Consider the following 19,323-nt stretch of genomic DNA (forward strand, 5'->3'; position numbering starts at 1 on the left):
TCCAGAGAGGAATCATAACCCGCATCCTGGTTCCGTTCGGTTGGTGCCGTCGCTTTGATTTATTGTTCACCTTGTGACCAGTTTATTGTCAGATTATAAACTCCAGCGACAGCTCAGGGCAAAGATCCCTGTGGGTCTATTGCACAGAGTGAGCAGAAGCAAAGGCGCTCTCAACTCTGATGAAATATTATGCATTTGGAATAATGTTCTCTTTTGATCAGCGGACATTCCCTTTCTCCAGATTCAACTGTGCCCCTGTAACCTGGACCTGCACTGATTTAAGTTGGCCCATTGAAAAGCCATCTTTAACAGTTGCCCGCAGTTGTTACCTTTGGGTAATGGGCAATTGGGGAGCGGTTGTGCCGAGATTACCATCTCCCAGAGATAACAACCGGTCAAAGTCGACAGCAAGATACGGATGCCCTTCTCCTTCAGTTTATTGTTCACTCACTGGAAACAAATTGCAGGATCACAGCGCCATCATATGAAATTTAGACCATTTCCTGCTGGTGAATTTGCCTGATATCGCATTTACTTTATACATACAGCAACCGTTTTTCATCACTGAGTGATGGAAACATTCGAAACATTAAATTCACGGGGTCTCTTATTTGTCAGAAGTTGTTGCTGGCATATTGACTTAGTAGCAGGATGTTCGGCTATTTTTATTTGAAGAATGAACAAGCAGGATAGAGAGAGGTGAATACGTTGATGTTGGGTACTTGGATTTTCGAAAGGCCTGTGACAAGGTGCCACACTTGAGGCTGCTAAGCAAGCTAGGAGCCCATGGTATTACAGGAAATATCCTAGCATTGTTAAATCAGTGCCTGTTTGGTAGGAGGTCTTATGGTCTTATGGAAATGCAGCTTCCCTGGAGCTGGAGGAAAGAGGACACACCAACAGGTGGAACGGGCTGCGGGAAGACATGGTTTGTCAGGGCTGAAAACGAGCTGTATGTACCATAACCTTCAGACCGAATCGGAAAACCATTCTGAGGGTATTTGAAATGTCAGAAGCAGCGGAGATGTGATCGTATGAGTAGAGGACAGAGTCTGTGTCTCCATCAGACCCGCAGTGGGATGGTTCAAGTTACAATGTGCAATGATGAAAGCACAGTGTTTGGGGTCGGATTTAATCACCGATTCTGACACAGTCAGAGGGTTAGTTTTGCTGTATTGAAGCAACATTAATGGAAGAAGACACAGGGACTTCATCAGTTGCCAGTTGTTTAGCTGACGTGTCCAGTCTGTATGTTCCCTTGACAGAAACAGATATTCGCAGTGGGGACGAGTGGTACAGGCTGGTTTATTTCAAATTGGACAGGGATGTGGAGTTTTGAAATCAGTGCCCTGTGGTGCCACCATCGTTAATTTAGCGTGTCCAGAGTGGAGGGTCTCTTAGCACGGGAACAGCCTTTGGCCGGACATACCTGTTCTGACCATCCACTCACTGTCTACACTGGCCCCATTTATCAGCACTTGGCTCATAGCCGACTGTCTCTTGGCAGTTTCAATGCTCATCAGGATTATTCCCTGGATCATGTCTTGAATAATGCATCAATATGAGGTACTAGCCAGGTCTCTCGGAGTCTGCTGGTGTCTAGGCAGGTCACAAGAATATTGGTCAAGGCCCCAGCAATTTCTTCGCTTGCCTTTCTCTGTAACTTGGGTATATCCCGTCAGGCCCTGGAGAATTATACGCCTTGATGCGCTTTAAGAGACCCAACACTCTCTCCTTCTTTATTTCAAAATGCCCGAGCATACCAGTACTCTACGCACTGATCTCCCTATCCTCCGTGTCTTTCTCCTTGGTAAGCATTGATGTAAGTTACTCATTAAGGACCCACACACATTCTCGAGGGCTCTGTTTGATTCGACCTTCCTGAGCTTTACGTACTTCTCCTTTTCCTGCTTGACTAAATTCATCACTTCTCACGATATTTAAGGTTCTCTGACGCTGCCAATCTCGTCATTTCTTCATACTGGAATATAGCCGTCCTATACTCCGTGCAGATGGACTTTAAACACCCTCCTGATGTCAGTTATTGGCTTGCCAGAAACAGTTGTCTCCCATTAACTCTCCATAGTTCTCGCTTAGTGAATTAGTAATTTACCCTGATCCAATTCTTTACTCTCCCGCAAAGTCTACACTTACCTTCTCTATAGCTCTCTTAAACTTAAGGAGTTCTGCCCTAACCATTCACCCACCAAATGGTCGGGTATCTAGCTAGCATAAATACCCAACATCAGTTTCAGTACAGCTCCTGCTTTTGTTGGACTACCTACATACTGATTTAAAATGAAATCCCAGATAGAAAAAATAGGTGAATCGGGCAGCTTTTAATAATTAAAAGAAGGCAATTAAAAAAGGAATAAGCAGAGAAAAGGTGAAATATAAAGGCAAGCTAGCTAATAATAGAAAATAAGATACCGAAATAAAGTATCATAATGAAGCACAGTAATGTGTCATATTCAATCGTGATTAATATGCATTGAATCTAACATGGTCCAGTCTCCAATATTTCCACTAAATTACTATTTTTGCTGCTGTGTGGATCAGCCATTGTTCTGAGCCGGAAATCTTCACACGGCCTGAAGAAAGCGCTGCATCTCTGATATGTTCCTTTTTGTAATGCGCATCTATGAATATTTCGAATGGACTGACAAAGAATATATACTTTTGTCTTTATCTATTAATGGAAGGATGTGATAAATTATAGTGCAACAAAGAAAATCTCTCAGATTTCGTGAACTTTTTTCCAGCTGCATTATAATCCATCTGCGCTGCAACAAAGGCTCCGTGACGCGAGAATTTTAATCACAGCGCAGCCGCACACCGGCGCAGCTCAGAAGGGACAGTGACAGTCTCTCTCTCCAGGTTACCCCCAACTGCCTTGTCAGCGACAACCTGTTGTTGGAAACAGGAAAGTCGCACAAATCAGCACCACATCTCGCCCATATTCAAATTCGTGATAGTTGAGGGCCCCTATAAATGCTAAATGCACTAAATGGCCGTGTTATTAGTTACAACTGTACATCCGATCATTAATGGGAATCTGTTAATCGCGTGGCAGCAACTCAAAGGATAAAACATGCAGATATGTTCAAGGGGTTCAGTTGTTGTTCAGGCGAAACATCGGAATCTGGAATAAATGTGGTCTGAGTGACCTTGACCGTGGAATGATATCTGGTGCCAGACAGGGTAGCATGAGCATTACGGAAACTGATCATCTCCTTGGATTTTCACGCACAATTCGCTCGGTTGACAGCGAATGGTGCGAAAACAAAATGAAAGGAAATCCAGTGAGCAGCAGTTCTGAGGGTGAAAACGCCTCGTTAATGGGAGAGATCAAGGAGATTGACCAGACTGATTAAATCCGACAGGAAGGTGACAGTAACTTAAATAGCCATGCGCTCCAAAAGCCAGGGTGCAGAAGAGCGTCACTGAACGCCGAACATCGGATTTGGACGGGGTACAGCCGCGGTAAACCCCGAACGTGCACTCATTGGCCACAATATTAGGGACAGGAAGTAGATAAGAATTGCCCACTAAGTGTAGACGTCCATAATTTTAACAACGGCCAGAGAGATTTACTAATGGATTTTTTATATTTTAAATATCACTGCCAGATATACACCGTCTTTGCTCACAAAATTACACAGAATTAAAAAAAAACACGCATCCGTAAATCCAGGCAATCTTCAGGACAATATTGAACTGGTGGAAACTCTAGAAATACTACCGTAACAAGTGGGGTAATAAAACACCATAACAGCACGATTTTAGAATGTTAAAATACCCCATGACTATCGTAACGTTGTCCCTTTAACATACATTTTCTATCTCCCGTTGTAATTTTCAGACCATGTCATTACTACTGTGTGGGGGTCTGTATATAATCCCCATTAGGGTCTTTGTACCCTTGCAGTTTCCTAGCTCTACCCACAAGGATTCAAAACCTTCCTACCCTATGTCACCTCTTTCTAATAATTTGATTTCATTTTCACCAAGAGTCACGCCACCCTTTCTGCCGATCTGCCTGTCCTTTCGATACAGTGTGTATCATTGGATGTTAAACTCCCAGCTAAAATATTCTTTCAGCCACGATTCAGTGACGCCCACAATCTCATGCATGCCAATCTGTCAATATGCTGCATCCCTTTGTCTTCACCATCTACACCTCGGACTTCAACTACTGCACAGAGTCTTGCCATCTTCAAAAGTTTTCTGATGACTCTGCCATAGTCGGATGCATCAGCAAGGGAGATGAGGCTGAGTATAGAGCTACGGTGGGAAACTTCGTCACATGGTGTGAATAGAAACATCTGCAGCTTAATGTGAAAAAGACGAAGGAGCTGGTGGTGGACCTGAGGAGGGCTAAGGCACCAGTGACCCCTGTTTCCACCCAAGGGGTCAGTGTGGACATGGTGGAGGATTACAAATGCCTGGGGATACGAATTGACAATAAACTGGACTGATCAAAGAACACTGAGGCTGTCTACAAGAAGGGTCAGAGCCGTCTCTACTTCCTGAGGAGACTGAGGTCCTTTAACATCTGCCAGACGATGCTGAGGATGTTCTACGAGTCTGCGGTGGCCAGTGCTATCATGTTTGTTGTTGTGTGCTGGGGCAGCAGGCTGAGGGTAGCAGACACCAACAGAATCAACAAACTCATTCGTAAGGCCAGTGATGTTGTGAGGGCCAAACTGGACTCTCTGATGGTGTGTCTGAAAACAGGATGCTGTCCAAGTTGCATGCCATCTTGGACAATGTCTCCCATCCCATCCATAATGTACTGGTTAGGCACAGGAGTACATTCAATCGAGATTCAACACTGAGCGTCATAGGAAGTCATTCCTGCCTGTGGCCATCAAACTTTACAACTCCTCCCTCGGAGTGTCAGACACCCTGAGCCACTAGGTTGGTCCTGGAATTATTTCCACTTGGCATAATTACTATCATTATTTAATTATTTATGGTTATATATTGCCATATTTCTACACTGTTCTTGGTTGGTGCGACTGTAACAAAACCCAATTTCCCTCGAGATCAATAAAGTATGTCTGTCTGTCTGTCACGTCATGATACATGTTGGTACCAAAGATATAGGCAGGAAGAGGGATGAGGTCCTGAAGTGTGAGTTTCGGGAACTAGGCAGAAGGCTGAAGAACAGGACCTCAAGGGTGGCGTTCTCAGGATTGCTGCCAATGCTACGTGATGGTGATGGTAAGAATTGGATGAGTTGAATGCGTGGCTGAGGAGTTGGTGCAGGGGGCAGTGTTTTAGATTTTTGGATCACTGGGATCTCTTCTGGGGAAATCGGGACCTGTACAGATTGGATGGGTTGCACCGGAACTCAAGGGGGAGCAATATCCTTGCAGGTAGGTTTGCTAGCATGGTTCGGGAGGGTTGAAACTAAATTGCAAGGGGGAGTGGAACCCGGAGCGATACAGCAGTGAAGAAGTGCTTGGAGTAAAGCCAGATCTAACATATAGAGAGGCTTTCAGGAAAGAGAATCAGAATAAAGGGTGTAAAGGTAGTAAAGTAGAAGGGCTAAACTGTTTGTACTTTAATGCAAGAAGCATCAGGAACAAACGTGACTAACTGACAGCTGGGAGACATACATGGAATTATGATGTAGTGTCCATTACAGAGATTTGGTTGGCACCAGGACAGGAATGGATTCTCAATATTCCTGGATTTCAGTGCTTTAAAAGGGATAGACAGGGTGGGGGAGGGGAGGAGGGGTAGCATTACTGGTCAGGGATAAAATTACAGCTACAGAGAGGGTGGGTAATGTAGCAGCATCCTCTTTTGAGTCAGTATGGGTGGAAGTCAGGAACAGGAAGGAAGCAGTTACTCTAATGGGGGTATTCCTTAGGCATCCTGGTAGCAGCAGAGATACCGAGCAGCAAATTGGGAGGCAGATTTTGTAAAGGTTCAAAAATAATAGGGTTGTTATCATGGGTGACTTTAACTCCCCTAATATTGATTGGCACCTGATTAGTTCCAAGGGTTTAGATGGGTCAGAGTTTGTTAAGTGTGTCCAGGACGGATTCATGTCACAGTATGTTGACAGACCGACTGGGGGAATGCCATACTAGTTCTAGTATTAGGTAACGAACCGGGTCAGGTCACAGATCTCTCAGCGGCTGAGCATCTGGGGGACAGTGATCACCGCTCCCTGCCTTTAGCATTATGATGGAAAAGGATAGAATCAGAGAGGACAGGAAAAATTTTAATTGGGGACGGGCAAATTATGAAGCTATAAAGCTAGAACTGTGGGTGTGAATTGGGATGATGTTTTTGAAGGGAAATGTACTATGGACATGTCGACGATGTTGAAGAATCTCTTGAGGGATGTTAGGGATAACTTTGTCCCGGTGAGGAAGATAAAGAATTATAGGGTGTGTTATGAAGGATGAACAACTCTGATGGGCAGAAGGGTACAGAGTTGCCCATGTCTCCCCCACCCCCCACCGCCCCGGGAGAATTACAAACTGTTACTGTTACCACGCTGCTAATGAGAGAGAAAGAGAGGCAAGGGGGAAAACATACTGGGACTGGAACATTTGCTTCAGATAAGGGAGAGATAACACCGGGAGAGAGAGACTTGTTGTTCCACCATATTATGACTCCTGAAAGTCTTATGGCTCCGGAGAGGGCTCATTACTTGGTACCATTCTGTTCATTAAAATTCCTCAGTGGACAGCCGGACTGGGCTGGTTTGATGGACTAAGCCATTCAAAACTGATTGACACCTGAGACCCCGTGAGTAGGGATAAAAGTGAGGTCTGGGGAGACACCTCTCAGACACACCAGGAGACACACTATTGAGCACTGCTTGAGTGTTGGAACCCACGAGAAGGTGTGGGGCATCGGGGACCGAACAAAGGATCGGTCAATTTAACTCAGTGTTTTTTGCAGGGCCGGTGGGGGCTTGTGTATTTGCCCGCCCTTGCCTGGGTGACGAGTCCACCACAGAAGAACGGTCTAGCTGAAGGGCAGTGGGGTCATAACTGAATGGCCACAACTCATCGAAGAATCAAGAACGTAAAGGAAGGTTTGACTGACTGAAGTTGTCACTGTTCGCTCGCTCTCTCTCTCTCTCTCTCTAACAATTACAACAAAACCACCAACAACTAACTGAGCACGTATGAACTGAACTGAAGTTTATATTCACATATGACAATTCATTATCCCCTAGACATAGATAGAGCTTGTTTATTATTTATTATTATTATACCCACACTTTTGCTAACGTGTATTATCTACATATTTGCATTGTTGATATTGATTTGTATATTTTACTAATAAACATTGTTTGAAAATAGTACCACCAGACTCCAACGGATTCTTCTATCTTTGCTGTTAAGACACCCGGTTGCGGGGTACGTGACAAATTGGGGGCTCGACCGGGATCTGTTTAAAATGGGGGGCAACTGAATCGGGCTACAAGTCCATCATTTGATCTGGTTGCGTGGGTAACCAGACGGGAATTCTGCACTGATGGATATAGACAAATTTATAGAAAGCCCGACTTTGAAGGCGCTTGAGGAGGCCACAAATGCAGACTTGGTGACTATTGCAAAACGATTAAATCTCCCAGAGGTGAAGTCGTCAATGAAAAAGTGGGAGATACAGAGGGCCATAGCCCAGCACTATATATCGGTGGAGGTGTTTTCGGCTGGGGTATTGGATCTGTTCCCTGAGAAGTAACCAGACAAATTAAGGTTGGACACGGAACAGAAGAAAAGGGAGTATGAGCTCCAGCGAAAGGGAGTTGGAGGAAAGGAAAAGGGAGAGAGATAGGCAGCATGCGCTGGACATGGAGAGATTAAAGCAACAGGGAAAAGAGCGAGGGGAAGGCTCAATTGAGAAGTTTAATGTTAGTAGAGTTTAGGTTAGTACCTCTGTTCGATGAGACAGACGTTGATAGTTACTTCTTGCATTTTGAAAAGGTGGCAGTGAATCAGAAGTGGCCCAGAGATCAGTGGGTGGCGTTATTACAAAGTGTATTAAAAGGGAAAGCTAAACAGGCATATGCGGCGTTGTCCGGGGGGGAGTCTGAGGATTATGAGGAAGTAAAACAGGCTATCCTTCGGGCCTAAGAGTTGGTACCTGAAGCGTATAGACAAAAGTTCAGAGATTTAAATAAACTGTGGAATCAGACGTATGCAGAGTTTGCCTATGAAAAGGGTGTGCTCTTGGATCGCTGGTGTGCTGCAGAAAGGTGGAGGAGGAGTTCCATCGTTTCAGAGAGTTAATTCTGATTGAGAAATTTAAAGCTTATGTTTCGGTTAATATCCGGATATATCTGAACGAGACGAATAAGTCTATATCGGAATTTGCCAGGTTCGCAGATGAATATGCCCTAACCCACAAGACAAAGTTTACCCCAAATAAGAGTTACCAGAAAGGCAGTAGGGACCGTAGAGAAAGTCCACCGGCTAATGTAGAGAATAAGCCGGGAGCTAGTGGTAAAGATAAGGAGGAGGACAAGCAGGCTGGCAGGAAGGTTCCTGGCTTGACCTGTTATAATTGTGGAAAGGTTGATCATATTGCATCTAAGTGCTTTGCTCCGAAGAAGGAGACAGGAAAAGGGAAAACAGCAATCACGAGAGGTTGCATTAGCTGATCGATGAGGGAGGCAAGTGAAGACAGAGTACAAGAGGGCCGTGAGAAATTTATTTCGGAAGGGACAGTGTCTGTGAAAGAAGGAGAAACCCCAGTTCCTGTGAGAATCTGGAGGGATACTGGGGCTGACCAGTCAGTGATCCTAAGTAAGGTGCTAGATTTCGGTCCCGAAACTGGAGAGGTGGTATTAAGAGGTATAGGAAAAGGGACAGAAGCTGTACCTTTGCACAAGATCATTTTAAAATGTGACCTGTTATCTGGCCCGGTCGAAGTAGGGGTGCGGTCAGAATTACCAAGAGACGGCGTGGACGTCCTTCTTGGTAACGACTTAGCAGGTGGTGACGTGTGTTCAGCAGTGAAGCTGACAAGTAAGCCTGTGAGTGCTGAGGACCCGCCCATAGACTCTAAGATCTATCCCGCATGCGCGATCACTCGCAGCATGTCGAGAAAAGCGGCGGAGAAAGAGGACAGTTTAAATGAGTCCAGTGTTGATTTGGCTGAGACGTTTTTACCGACCCTGTACCAAGAGGGGTTAGGGGATGGTAAAGCGGAGAATAGGGAGGTGAAAGAGAATAAAGGAGAGGAGGAAGACCTACCCTTAGCAAGGAAGGAAATTATAAAGGCACAGAGTGAAGATGAGAAACAAATAAGGTAGTTAGAAGATCCAGGGTTGGACACGGATGATCTGTCTGGTTTGACAGAGCTGTTTTCAGCTGAAGAATTTCAATGTGTTCCCGATGATATAAAGGCAGTCCTAGATGAAAAGGATGCCGCTACCTTGAAGGAGTCTGCTCGGTTAGCAGATGAAGTTGTTTTAACCTGCAGGGTTGAGTTTACTCGGGATAGGAGTTGCCCAGAGAGTAACTGGGAGGATCAGGGGAACTTAGAATTTGAAAAAGGGACTGGTTTTGGAAGCCTAGAAGAGGCAGATGTCCCGTTTGCTTGTGTTCAGGATGTGGATGCACAGGGTACTGAACCTAGTATTGAAACTCAGGAAAAGGATGAGCTATCTGATTTAGTTGAAAAGGAATGCAGTACTTTTGGGTCAGATGGACTTGGTTCAGTGAAGAAAGGGTTAACCTAGGTACCAGTGGAAAGTGAAAATTCTCAGTTGTTTGTGTTAGAAGGTGTGTTAAAGGTTAGTGAGGAGATGAAAGCTGGTGATGTGAATATTATTGAAGGGAAAAGTATTGTTCCTGGACTATTGAATAAAGAAAATTTAAAGTCTGGATTGGTTTTAGAAGCAGTAACCAGGCTGAAGAAACAATGGTTTGTTAACAAGATGCCTGTGAATCAATTACAGTTTGTTTTGGAATTTAAAGGTAAACAATTCGCTGATGTTATTCAAAGATGTGATTTGGAGCGACAGAACCGAAAGTGTTGTTTTGACAAAGAGGGATCACTTGCAGATGTTAAACTGAAAACTAATAGAATGAAGGGTCCTGAAGATAAAATTAATGACTTGCTGAAAAATAAAGAATTGTGTGGAAGTTCAGAAAATGGGCTAAGTTTGGAAAACATTGGTGATAAGATAACTCCTATGAACGGAGTATGTGAAAGCCTATTCCACACTGGTGAGCAAGCTAACCACGTGAGAGTTAAGTGGAAAAGGGGCAAAGGTTAACAAAATGCCACTTTGAATAACAGGATCTGGTTTTGAGGGAATTTGACAAAGCATGTGAAAGATAAAAACACCATGGAAGATTGACTGTTAAGGTTAAAAGTAAAATAGAGATTGGTATTTGCACAAACTTCTGTAATGTACCACAATATAATTACACATGTATTGGTTCACATTTTGTAATATACACTTAAGCTAAGATCATAACCCTTTAAATTGGAGTCTGATGCTACAAGTGTTTGATATTCAGATACAACATATTAAAGGAAGTGACAATCTAATCGCTGATTGTTTATCTAGATGCTAAGTTGAAGGAATATCTGTATTGCTTTGCAGTTAAAACATTTCTGTATTTTGTTACTTTCTGTAATTCTGTAAGACGCTGTATTATTTAATTTTCCCCTTTGGTGAAAATTCCTAGAAGGATGGGGGTGCTATGAAGGATGAACAACTCTGATGGGCAGAAGGGTACAGAGTTGCCCATGTTCCGCCCCCCCCCCCTCCCCGGGAGAATCACTAACTGTTACTGTTACCACGGTGCTAATGAGAGAGAAAGAGAGACAAAGGGAAAACATACTGGGACTAGAACATTTGCTTCAGATAAGGGAGAGATAACACCGGGAGACAGAGACTTGTTGTTCCACCATATTATGACTCCTGTAAGACTTACGGCTCCGGAGAGGGCTGTTTACTTGGTACCATTCTGTTCATTAAAATTCCTCAGTGGAGGCCGGAGTGGGCTGGTTTGATGGACTAAGCCATTCAAAACTGATTGACACCTGAGACCCCCTGAGTAGGGATAAAAGTGAGGTCTGACACCCCTCAGACACACCAGGAGACACACTAGTGAGCACTGCTTGAGTGTTGGAACCCACGAGAAGGTGTGGGGCATCGGAGACCGAACAAAGGATCGGTCAGTTTAACAGTGTTTATAACAGGGCCGGTGGGGGCTTGTGTATGTGTCCGCCCTTGCCTGAGTGACGAATCCACCACAGAAGAACGGTCTAGCTGAAGGACAGAGGGGTCATACCTGAAAGGCCACAACAACACATCGACGGATCAAGATCGTAAAGGGAGGTTTGACTCACTGTAGCTGTCACTGTTCGCTCTCTCTCTCTCTCTCTCTCTCTCTCTCTCTCTCTCTCTCTCTCTCTCTCTCTCTCTCTCTCTCTCTCTCTCTCTCTCTCTCTCTCCCTCCCTAACAATTACAACAAAACCACCAACAACTACCTCACTACCTCAGCACGTATGAACTGAACTGAACTTTATATTCGCATATGACAATTCATTATCCCCTGGATATCGATAGAGCTTGTTTATTATTGATTATTATTATACCCACAATTTTAGGTTTAGAATTGCTAACGTGTATTATCTATATATTTGCATTGTTGATGTTGATTTGTATATTTTACTAATAAACACTGTTTGAAAATAGTACCACCAGACTCCAACGGATTCTTCTATCTTTGCTGGTCAGACACCCAGTTATGGGGTACGTAACAGGTGAAGGAACCAATAAGAGAGAACTTGATGATGGTAAGGGAGGGAGGGAGGGAGAGGGACAGGGAGAGAGAGAGAGAGAGAGAGAATTTGCCGACGTCCCTATCAGGATGCTGTAGGATACTTTACTTCTCATCAAATATCCCACTGGTTTCACCAAACTACTACGGATACAATCAAGTACATTGTTATTTAAAAAAAAAAACTGCAATGTATACACCACCCTGTAAACTCAGGTCATATCGAATTCTTCTCAGTCACTGAAAAAAAGCCAAGATCACAGACATTTCCTCACAGGACAACTCACACGGTGCGGATGTCTCTCTGTTAAACCTTCTTTTGATCTCCCACCTACCCACACACTTCTGACAGAAGGGTATCAACACTGCAGGCGGTGATCCACAACAAGTCTCAGCAACCGATTCTATAATGGAACCATCACATCTTTACACACCTCCCCGCTCCCACCCCGCCCCCCATAAACTGCAGTGTGAGCAGTTCTCATAATTTCGCTCTCTCTCAGTAGCTACCTACCGAAATGTCGTAAAGGGTAGACAGATAGTGTCGATCCCGCCTGCGATGGAATGAACAAAGCAAATCCTCAGTTCCCTCGGTCGGGGATCGGTAAAGCACCGAGTGTGGACGGATCGGCTTCCCGCTGTTGCAAGCGGTAGCCCGGGGACAGTTCCGAGATGCGGGAAGCTCGCACCTCCGGAGCCTTTGCTGATGATTCGGAGCTGGGCTGAAAGAGCGGCGTTTCCGATAACACCTCCAACTACACCGGTTTCCCGCGGGACATGCACAGGAAGTCGATGCATTCAATTAGCTGAAGGGAATTATTAATCCTTTCAAAAGCGATTCGCTGCAGTTCAATTGTTGAACAACTGAATAAGTTCTCAGTCTCATTTAAGTGGCTAACTGCCTTTGTGATGTTTATATTTCAGTAAAAAAAGCTTCTTACCTTGTACCGCGGCTCCAGATTCTGTTACCACCCTGTCCCAGTGAGGCTGTGTTACGGGTTCTGTAAGTAATGAACACACCCTGGTTAATGTTCAGTCAGCTCCTGGTGATAATCATTAACTAAACCCACAGCGTTATCAGCGGTTCTCTCCGTGTCCTATTCCTTAGCACAGGGTACGTTCTGTCTCCAAACAAACATCACCATGGAGGTGAAATGTGATCCCAGTGATTTTAGGAGTGGAATGTTTGTCGGTGCCAGACAGTGCAGTTTTCTAGGCAATAGACAATAGGTGCAGGAGTAGGCCGTTCCGCCCCTCGAGCCGGCACCGCCATTCAATGTGATCATGGCTGATCATTCACAATCATTACCCCGTTCCTGCTTTCTCCCCATATTCCTTGACTCCGCTATTTTTAAGAACTCTATCTAACTCTTTCTTGAAAGCATCCAGAAACTGGCCTCCACTGCCTTCTGAGGCAGAGCGTTCCATAGATCCACTACTCTCTGGGTGAAAAAGTTTTTCTTCAACTCTGTTCTAAATGGCCTCCCGCTTATTCTTAAACTTTGGCCTTTGGTTCTGGGCTCCAGACGGAACCTGGTTTCAGGTCCTCACACAACAGGAACTATTTTGTCCACGTCCCTATCAAACTCCGTGTATACTTTATGTCTCATCGAAGTTCCCACTCGTTTTACCAAATTTCCGCGGATACAGTCAAGTACATTGTTAATTTAAAAAAATGTAATGTCTCCCCTGTTTTAAGTCACACCACAAGTCAAGATCACAACAGAATCCTCATAGAAAAACTCACGGGGGTAGATATCTGTCTGGTAAACCTTCTTTTGATTTCCCACCTGCCCACTCGCATCTGACAGAAGGGAAACAGCACTGCAGACGGTGATCCATAACAGGTCTCGCCAACCGACTGTATAATGGAACCATCAACTCCTTACACCGCCTTCCCCCACGACGACCCCCGCCCCGGCTGTAATCTCCAGTATGGGTGGTTCCATACATTTGATCACGAACCGCAATGACGTCTAGGATGGAGAGATAGTGTCGATCCCGCCAGTGAAGGAATAAGCAAAGCCAATCCTCAGTTCCCTCGGTCGGGGATCGGTAAAGCCCCGAGTGTGGACGGATCGGCTTCCTGTTACTGCAAGCGGTAGCCCGGGGACAGTTACGAGATGCGGGAGGCTCGCACCTCCCGAGCCTTTGCTGGTGATTCAGAGCTGGGTTGAAAGAGCGGCGTTTCCGATAACACCATCGACGGCCTCGGTTTCCCGCGGGACCTGCACAGGAAGTCGATGCGTTCAATTAGCTGAAGGGAATTATTAATTCTTTCAAAAGCGATTCGCTACAGTTCTAATGTCGATCAACACAATACGTTATCAATCCCATCCAAGTGCTCATAACAGGGCTAATTATCTTTATGATGTTTATATTTCAGTATATAGAGCTTCTTACCGTGTACAACGGCTCCAGGTTCTGTTACCACCCTGTCCCGGTAAGGCTGTGTTCCGGGTTCTGTAAGTAATGAACACACCCTGGTTAATGTTCAGTCAGCTCCTGGTGATAATCATTAACTAAACCCACAGCGTTACCTGCGGTTCTCTCTGCGCCCTGTTCCTTAGCACAAGGTACGTTCTGTCTCCAGACAAACATCACCATGGAGATGAAATGCGATCTCAGTGATTTTGAGAGTGGAATGTTTGTCGGTGCCAGACGGTGCAGTTTTATTGACAATAGGCAATAGGTGCAGGGATAGGCCGTTCGGCCCTTCGAGCAAGCACTGCCATTCAGTGTGATCATGGCTGATCATCCATAATCATTACCCCGTTCCTGCTTTCTCCCCATATTCCTTGACTCCGCTATTTTTAAGAGCTCCACCTAACTCTTTCTTGAAAGCATCCAGAGAACTGGGCTCCACTGCCTTGTGAGGCAGAGCATTCCACATATCCACCACTCTCTGGGTGAACAAGGTTTTCCTCAATTCTGTTCTAAATGGCCTACCCCTTATTCTTAAACTGTGGCCTCTGGTTCTGGGCTCCCCCGACATCGGGAACATGTTTCTTGCCTCTAGCGTGTCCAAACCCTTAATAATCTTATATGTTTCAATCAGATCTTTCCCACTGAGGTTGGGTGGGACTGATGGTCATAGGTTAAGGGTGCAAGGTGAAATGATGAAGGGGAACATGAGTTTGGTGAGAGTGGAACAGGGTGTCTGTGGAAGTGACGAGCGCAGGATGGATTACAACATTTCAGAGAAGTTTGGATAAGTACTCGGACGGGAGTGGAGTGCAGGGCTATGGTCATGGTGCAAGTCGATGGGACTCGGTAGAATAGTTCAGCATGACTACACGGGCCGAGTGGCCTGTTTCTCCGTGTCTTTGGAAATTTCCACCCAGCCTACCACACGACACCATGGGATAAGATCTCCCTCCGCCCTGGGGATTTGTTCTTATTTACGGACATGAGAATATCCACATTATTTATGAAGAACAGCGGCAGAATTTCCCCTTCCCTTCAGTGAACACTGCAACTGTAATGACCGCTTTCCTGACGAATGATGACGGGAAGTATTACTTTTGTGTCCTCCCTCTACGTTTAGAACTTCTACTCTACGTTTAGATTGCACGTATCGTCCCCCTGCAGTACCAGCACTTCCCACCAGCGTTTCTATATCCAGGTTATGTTGGGGGGGAAAACCCTTCGCTTTAATCTTAATAACGTCAGCCAGGGAATTCCGTTCATCTGCAATGGATCATATTGACAGTTTCCTGATCTGCACAGGTTACCACGACTTCACGCAAACAATATTCTATAGATTCGGGTATTTCACGAACGAAAGCAAACTTTCACCATCGAGCGTGAGGATGAACAATTAATTTTATTGCATTTCTGGAACATGACTGAAATCACTGGCAGGCCTTCCTCCTTCAAAGTGACCCCACCACGTCAACATAAAGTGAACAGAACGATCACGTCAGCTGGTGGCGCATCACTGACCTCCAGATTAGTTATTGTTTTCTCTTTAAGTAATTTCTCTCACTTTCACTGAAACTGGTTGATATGCATCAAGCCCGGACCTCTCTGACCCTGTAACTCAGTAACTCTTTCTCTGAAGCTTTCTGCTCCTTTTGGGGCCGTTTGTGTTCTCCTCCTGACCTCTCTCGCTCGGCGTCAGCTCTTTCCCGGTATTCCGGGACTTCCTGTTGTAACCTCTCTCGCTCGGCGTCAGCTCTTTGCCGGTGTTCCAGGACTTCCTGTTGTAACCTCTCTCGCTCGGTGTCAGCTCTTTGCCGATATTCCAGGACTTCCTGTTGTAACCTGTCTCGCTCGGCGTCAGCTCTTTGCCGGTGTTCCAGGACTTCCTGTTGTAACCTCTCTCGCTCGGTGTCAGCTCTTTGCCGATATTCCAGGACTTCCTGTTGTAACCTGTCTCGCTAGGCTTCTGCTTTATGTTGACATTCGTTTTCCCTCTCTAATCTGTGCCATTCTGCCTTGATCGTAATAGTTAATTTGTAGCTCTTCCAGAAATTTAGTTGGTGTATTTTAAACTATGTAGTTAGCTTTTAACTGGTAGTCTTTTGTGTCCTGATTTGAAAATAAAATACAGCATTAGGTTATTCACAATAGATAGTATAGAGTATGTTTCACACTATTAAGAAAATTTAGTATCATTTAACAACGTAAAATATAGTTTTAGTGAGGGTACTTACAGATCGTTTTGAATCAAAAATTTATGAGTATGCCAATCTCATAAGTATCATTTGTACGTAGGATTTCTATCCAATCCGTTGAAAAGTTATTAAATTTAATCATGAATAGCTCATACACAAATAGTTTGGGGACCAGGGCATGGGTAATGTCAAAACCAGCATTCTCAGGCACAGCACAGCCAGAGAGGAAAATATTTATAGAACATTAAAGAGAAGTGAATTTATTCAAGGCCAAGAACTGCACTGGCAGCAGTATGAAGCCATTTGGTAACATTTTTCTAACTATTTGTCAACATTTATCTCATTTTATTAACTTTAACAATCTTAATAAAACTTAGGGTGATCTTAAATGAATAAGTATTAGTTAACAAAACTTAAAGAAATTGCTCTTAAAATCTGAGGGAACATTTTTCAAAACTATTTCAGGAATTTATATTGTTAGACTAAAATAGACATTAGAATCAAGCCTGTTTTTTTCCTCACTGGTTAGACTACAACCTGCTTATAAAATTAGCACATTCTTTATTACTTTTATTCTACTGATAAAACCAAGGATCTTAATTACCATTATCTAAAGAGCTTTCTTAAAATGTCCAGTCATCTTCAATGATTGCTGTACATACATCCTCAGACTTTACTGTTCCTGCATCACTATTAGACTTGTACCATGTGGGTCAAATTGTTGCTCCTCACAGATCAGAAAACAAGATACCTGAGCATCAACATTGTTCATTACTGACTTATTACAAAACTGAGGTATGGGCTTGAATACTCTAGGACTCAATTCACACCAATGTTAGCAAATAACACATTTCTATGGACAATGCTCCGAAATAAATTACAGAAAAAAATAGATTAAATTTACCTGTCAAAGGTAAGATCTTTGCAAGGAAAAGATTCTCTTCAATATGTAATGTTGAAGCATTGTAAACTTAAACCTTGGTTTAGATTGCACTTCTTACATTCATAAAAAAAAGTTCAGATGTATCAAAATAGCAAAATCTCTAGTTTTCTGTTGAGAACTCAATTAATTTTGATGATCGATGGATAATTATATTTATAGGAGTTTAATATTAGTGCCACATCTCCGATTTAATGAGAAGAGTGATGTCTTCCAGCAAGGCCAGAAAATAATTCTTACTCTCAAAATATGGCATACATGCTTTAAACTTCTCCCAATGCCTGTACTTATTTTTTATTCTGTCAGTTGAACACGTTTGTAATATTTGTTTGAAAATCATCTGAGGATATTTTCTGCTTTCTAATCCTTTATTGGCAGGGAAGTTAAGATATTGTAATATTGAACAAGAGGAATGACAGTAATCTGTAATGCCATATTGCTCCCCAGTGTGAACACACCTGACCAGTTTTTCTTATCGACCTACATTATTTCAGTTAGGAACCAGTTAGAATGCAGCAAATTTACATTATTTTAGATATACATAGCAAATTGCATTCAAAGTATTATCCAGTTAATTTTTCTTGAATGTTTGGCTAAGCAATACCAAGTGACAAAGTTTGTGTTTACTGTTTATAATGGGACTGAAGATTTATGCTCTTCCCATTGTGGTCAGGTTAGCTCCATGCAAGCCGTGCTATTTCCAGCTTACAAAACGATGTGCATCATATTACCATTTTACTAGCCTACTCTGTGGTGATGTCTAATATAACACTTTCATTGCAGTTTAGAAAGGCATTCTGGGGAGCTTCTGGCTCATTAAAATGTTCAATTTTGACGTTATATAGATTTTAAAGGGATGGTATTTGATCATAGCCAATAGCCTTCCATTGTCCTGAGGGCGAAGAGAGAAATATTAGCTGGGCTTTCTGCTCCTGACTGTCATCCAGCAGCATTAGCTGCAAGGTTTGTGTATGCACACAGCAGGAGAAGGATAAATTGGGTCAGACTTCATGAATGAATAAGCTGACAATTTTCACTGGCATGGCTCACAGAAGAAAACTGGTCTGAAGCATATTGGATGGCTGTCCTCAGAAAACATCAGTGCCATCGTGAGAGGGGTAAGAAGAGAACCACTTGGAAGTCGGGTGAGGAGCCAAAGACTCATCATTTACTAGGAAAGAAATGATGTAATTTTACGACAGGTGTTAGACCACTCCACTCTTTTCCTGAGCCATATTGATCAAAATTGTAATGTTTCACATTCAGAAGACAAAAAAAAACTTTGATATCCTTCATTTTAAGGGGAAAAAAGTCAGTTCCTCTTTCAATATAAATAAACCAAAGACAACTAGATAGATAGGTTAGTGCCATCTGTACAGCCAGGGTTAAAACCCACACATAATTTTGTTAAATAAATAAATGGAATGTTTTATTAAGACAAGCTGATTAAATGTTTAAAATGTACACAAATACAAATTCAAGAACAGAAAATTGCATTTCATAAGGTTAAGAAAGCAAATGAAGCAAACTCATTCAACATTTTGTATAATTCTTACCAAGAGGCAAAAGAGGAAAGAAAATGATGTGGTCAAATGCTACAAGTGTACTGATTCAATAAACTGTTCCCAAAGTAAATAGAAGAGCATATCAAATTTCATTCTTTTATTACCTACTCTACTCCCAGGGAAGATCAGAGGTATGGAGGAGAACTAAAAGGAGTCTTGCCCAGGCTCATCTTGTGAGTTCACAAAGTTCAAAGACAAAAGTAATGCTTGGCCTATAAAACTGAACATTTTATTTTATGTGATCAACAGCAAATTACTCTGAGATAATTGCCTTAATGTTAAAACAGTGTGGAAAGAAAATTGAATAGTAAAGTATTATTTACTTATTATAACCACACATATTATTTGAAAATATGAATCATTTACTAAATTAACACTACATTATTGAAAATTTAGAGATGGTATTTTTTCAAATGAA

General features: G+C 43.3%; 1 protein-coding gene across 3 annotated transcripts in view; it reads right to left on the minus strand.

The window, feature by feature from the left end:
• LOC140722400 (NACHT, LRR and PYD domains-containing protein 3-like) overlaps positions 1-14,235 on the minus strand; it is a 58,879-nt gene extending 44,644 nt beyond the window's left edge. The window contains exons 1-3 of one of the 3 annotated variants that reach the window (XM_073037151.1): positions 14,185-14,235; positions 13,747-14,009; positions 12,723-12,782 (exon numbers count right to left, since the gene is read on the minus strand). The gene's annotated coding sequence lies outside the window, so the exon portion shown is untranslated. Of the gene's footprint in view, positions 1-12,722; positions 12,783-13,528; positions 13,711-13,732; positions 14,010-14,184 lie in introns of those variants that run through there. The other 2 variants (XM_073037150.1, XM_073037152.1) reach the window with 2 other exon arrangements.
• Positions 14,236-19,323: the final 5,088 nt, after the last annotated feature.

The sequence above is a fragment of the Hemitrygon akajei genome, unplaced genomic scaffold (assembly GCF_048418815.1).
Source record: "Hemitrygon akajei unplaced genomic scaffold, sHemAka1.3 Scf000076, whole genome shotgun sequence".
Classification (NCBI taxonomy): Eukaryota; Metazoa; Chordata; class Chondrichthyes; order Myliobatiformes; family Dasyatidae; genus Hemitrygon; species Hemitrygon akajei.